The sequence below is a fragment of the Oncorhynchus nerka genome, linkage group LG14, assembly GCF_034236695.1.
Source record: "Oncorhynchus nerka isolate Pitt River linkage group LG14, Oner_Uvic_2.0, whole genome shotgun sequence".
NCBI lineage: Eukaryota > Metazoa > Chordata > Actinopteri > Salmoniformes > Salmonidae > Oncorhynchus > Oncorhynchus nerka.
This window is the reverse complement of record NC_088409.1, coordinates 8271555-8276612: the sequence shown is the minus strand read 5'-3', so window position 1 is coordinate 8276612 and position 5058 is coordinate 8271555.

Here is a 5058-nt window from a genome sequence, read left to right as displayed (position 1 = left end):
TCTGCTCTCTGATCTCTGATCTGCTCTCTGATCTGCTCTCTGCTCTCTGATCTCTGATCTGCTCTCTGCTCTCTGATCTCTGATCTGCTCTGCTCTCTGATCTCTGATCTGCTCTCTGATCTCTCTCTGCTCTCTGCTCTCTGCTCTCTGCTCTCTGCTCTCTGATCTGCTCTCTGCTCTCTCTGATCTGCTCTCTGCTATCTGATCTGCTCTCTGATCTGCTGCTCTCTGCTCTCTGATCTGCTCTCTGCTCTCTGATCTGCTCTCTGATCTCTGATCTGCTCTCTGATCTGCTCTCTGCTCTCTGATCTGCTCTCTGCTCTCTGATCTCTGATCTGCTCTCTCTGCTCTCTGCTCTCTGATCTGCTCTCTGCTCTCTGATCTCTGATCTGCTCTCTGATCTGCTCTCTCTCTGATCTGCTCTCTGCTCTCTGATCTGCTCTCTGCTCTGCTCTCTGCTCTCTGCTCTCTGATCTGCTCTCTGATCTGCTCTCTGATCTGCTCTCTCTGCTCTCTGCTCTCTGATCTGCTCTCTGATCTGATCTCTGCTCTCTGATCTGCTCTCTGATCTGCTCTCTGATCTGCTCTCTGATCTCTGATCTGATCTCTGATCTCTGATCTGCTCTCTGCTGATCTCTGATCTGCTCTCTGATCTGCTCTCTGATCTGCTCTCTGATCTGCTCTCTGATCTGCTCTCTCTCTCTGATCTGCTCTCTGATCTGCTCTCTGCTCTCTGATCTGCTCTCTGCTCTCTGCTCTCTGATCTCTGCTCTCTGCTCTCTGATCTGCTCTCTGATCTGCTCTCTGATCTGCTCTCTGATCTGCTCTCTGATCTCTGATCTGCTCTCTCTGATCTCTCTCTCTGCTCTCTGCTCTCTGATCTGCTCTCTCTCTGATTGTCTCTCTGCTCTCTGCTCTCTGATCTGCTTTCTGATCTGCTCTCTGATCTGCTCTCTGCTCTCTCTGCTCTCTGATCTGCTCTCTGATCTGCTCTCTGCTCTGCTCTCTGATCTGCACTCTGATCTGCTCTCTGCTCTCTGATCTGCTCTCTGCTCTCTGATCTGCTCTCTGCTCTGCTCTCTGATCTGCTCTCTGCTCTCTGCTCTGCTCTCTGCTCTGCTCTCTGATCTGCTCTCTGCTCTGCTCTCTGATCTGCTCTCTGATCTGCTCTCTGCTCTGCTCTCTGATCTGCTCTCTGCTCTGCTCTCTGATCTGCTCTCTGATCTGCTCTCTGATCTGCTCTCTGATCTGCTCTCTGCTCTCTGCTCTCTGATCTGCTCTCTGATCTGCTCTCTGATCTGCTCTCTGCTCTCTGCTCTGCTCTCTACTCTCTGCGTGTTACGTTCCCCAGTTTAAGTGTTGTAGTTTGTGTATTTGCATGTGTTTATTTCAGGAAATGGCTTCCTGAAATCCCTCAAGCAGCTGATTGGTTGACTCCATGGCTAATTGGAGAGCTGACCCCGCCCCCTCGTCAAGACACAGCTGTCTCCAATTACCCATTCCTTCTGAAGCTATATAAAAGCCAGTGTTCTGTTCAGGAGGAGAGATTTTCTGGGAGGTCATTGCAGAGAGATTTTGATAGAGGTTGATTTTGCTGGGAGTTCATTGCTGAGAGTTGGTATGTTTTGTTGCTCAGATAGATAGATAGAGCTTATTTGATGTCCTTTGTTTCTTAGTTTGTTTGTGAAAATTGTTTAATATTGTCACGCCTTGGTCATAGTGTTTTGTGTTTTAGTTATATAGTTGGTCAGGCCAGGGTGTGACATGGGTTTATGTGTTGTGTTTCGTATTGGGGTTTTGTATTATTGGGATTGCGGTTGAGTAGGGGTGTTAGGCTGGGCTGCCTGAGGCGGTTCTCAATTAAGAGTCAGGTGCTTCTCGTTGTCTCGGATTGGGAACCGTATTTAGGTAGCCTGAGTTCGCGTTGTATTTCGTGGGTGATTGTCCCTGTCTCTGTGGAGTGTTCACCAGATAGGCTGTAATTAGAATTCACGTTCCGTTTATTGTTTTGTATTCATTCAGTTATTTCATGTATCGCTATATTCTTTCATTAAAGTCATGAGTAACCTACACGCTGCATTTCGGTCCGACTCTCTTTCTACAAACGAAGAATGTCGTTACAAATATTCTGTTTCATTTGTTCCCAGGGGGGAAGGGGAAGGCACCTTGGGAGTGCTTAGGCAAGAGGCCCGCGGGCATACATATACAGTCAATCTACAGTCAATCACGGACTACAAGAAGAAACCCAGCCCAGTCACGGACCAGGATGTCTTGCTCCCAGGCAGACTAAATCACTTTTTTGCCCGCTTTGAGGACAATACAGTGCCACTGACACGGCCTGCAACAAAAACATGCGGTCTCTCCTTCACTGCAGCCGAGGTGAGTAAGACATTTAAACGTGTTAACCCTCGCAAGGCTGCAGGCGCAGACGGCATCCCCAGCCGCGCCCTCAGAGCATGCGCAGACCAGCTGGCCGGTGTGTTTACGGACATATTCAATCAATCCCTATACCAGTCTGCTGTTCCCACATGCTTCAAGAGGGCCACCATTGTTCCTGTTCCCAAGAAAGCTAAGGTAACTGAGCTAAACGACTACCGCCCCGTAGCACTCACTTCCGTCATCATGAAGTGCTTTGAAAGACTAGTCAAGGACCATATCACCTCCACCCTACCTGACACCCTAGACCCACTCCAATTTGCTTACCGCCCAAATAGGTCCACAGACGATGCAATCTCAACCACACTGCCCTAACCCATCTGGACAAGAGGAATACCTATGTGAGAATGCTGTTCATCGACTACAGCTCGGCATTCAACACCATAATACCCTCCAAGCTCGTCATCAAGCTCGAGACCCTGGGTCTCGACCCCGCCCTGTGCAACTGGGTACTGGACTTCCTGTCGGGCCGCCCCCAGGTGGTGAGGGTAGGCAACAACATCTCCTCCCCGCTGATCCTCAACACTGGGGCCCCACAAGGGTGCGTTCTGAGCCCTCTCCTGTACTCCCTGTTCACCCACGACTGCGTGGCCATGCACGCCTCCAACTCAATCTTCAAGTTTGCGGACGACACAACAGTGGTAGGCTTGATTACCAACAATGACGAGACTGCCTACAGGGAGGAGGTGAGGGCCCTCGGAGTGTGGTGTCAGGAAAATAACCTCACACTCAACGTCAACAAAACTAAGGAGATGATTGTGAACTTCAGGAAACAGCAGAGGGAACACCCCCCTATCCACATCGATGGAACAGTAGTGGAGAGGGTAGCAAGTTTTAAGTTCCTCGGCATACACATCACAGACAAACTGAATTGGTCCACTCACACTGACAGCGTCGTGAAGAAGGCGCAGCAGCGCCTCTTCAACCTCAGGAGGCTGAAGAAATTCGGCTTGTCACCAAAAGCACTCACAAACTTCTACAGATGCACAATCGAGAGCATCCTGGCGGGCTGTATCACCGCCTGGTACGGCAACTGCTCCGCCCTCAACCGTAAGGCTCTCCAGAGGGTAGTGAGGTCTGCACAACGCATCACCGGGGGCAAACTACCTGCCCTCCAGGACACCTACACCACCCGATGTTACAGGAAGGCCATAAAGATCATCAAGGACATCAACCACCCAAGCCACTGCCTGTTCACCCCGCTATCATCCAGAAGGCGAGGTCAGTACAGGTGCATCAAAGCTGGGACCGAGAGACTGAAAAACAGCTTCTATCTCAAGGCCATCAGACTGTTAAATAGCCACCACTAACATTGACTAACACACTGACTCAACTCCAGCCACTTTAATAATGGGAATTGATGGGAAATGATGTAAAATATATCACTAGCCACTTTAAACAATGCTACCTTATATAATGTTACTTACCCTACATTATTCATCTCATATGCATACGTATATACTGTACTCTATATCATCGACTGCATCCTTATGTAATACATGTATCACTAGCCACTTTAACTATGCCACTTTGTTTACATACTCATCTCATATGTATATACTGTACTCGATACAATCTACTGTATCTTGCCTATGCCGCTCTGTACCATCACTCATTCATATATCCTTATGTACATATTCTTTATCCCCTTACACTGTGTATAAGACAGTAGTTTTGGAATTGTTAGTTAGATTACTTGTTGGTTATTACTGCATTGTCGGATCTAGAAGCACAAGCATTTCGCTACACTCGCATTAACATCTGCTAACCATGTGTATGTGACAAATAAATTAGATTTGATTTGATTTTATACCCGTAGTATATTCACTATCTAGGCACACTAGGTAAGACCTGGGCGGACCACCCCCTGTATTTTGGTTAGGGCACCAGGTGGTGCTAAATTAGGTAAGTATTGGTTAGGCAGGTAAGATAGGAGAGGGGGGGCTTTGAGATTTACTTTCTTTGCTTTGGTTCCGTCCAGCCCCTTTTCCCCATATTACCGTGTAAAGGAATAAAGTCCTTGTAAACAGTACCACATTCTGCCTGTTGTCATCCTTACTCGCACCTACAGTCCACACCTTTTTTCACTTCACGGAGAGCTTAGTTGTAGCAGGGTGTTGCGTTCCCTCTTCATAGAGGCATGCGTAACAATAGGTCTGTCTCTAGTCATTCTGTCAGGGAGTCAGAGGGTGATCCCAGAGAGGTCATTCTGTCAGGGAGTCAGAGGGTGATCCTAGAGAAGTCTGTCTCCAGTCATTCTGTCAGGGAGTCAGAGGGTGATCCTAGAGAAGTCTGTCTCTAGTCATTCTGTCAGGGAGTCAGAGGGTGATCCTAGAGAAGTCATTCTGTCAGAGGGTGATCCTAGAGAAGTCATTCTGTCAGAGGGTGATCCTAGAGAAGTCATTCTGTCAGAGGGTGATCCTAGAGAAGTCATTCTGTCCAGCCACTGACCCTGAATACAGAGGCCAGACCAGGAAAAGTACATTGTACATGATTTTTACCAGTTACTTTTACATTTGATACCTAAGAATATTTAATCATTATTTATCATTTTTTGACTTTTACTCAAGTAGTATTTTACTGGGTGACTTTCACTTTTACTTGAGTCATTTTCTATTAATA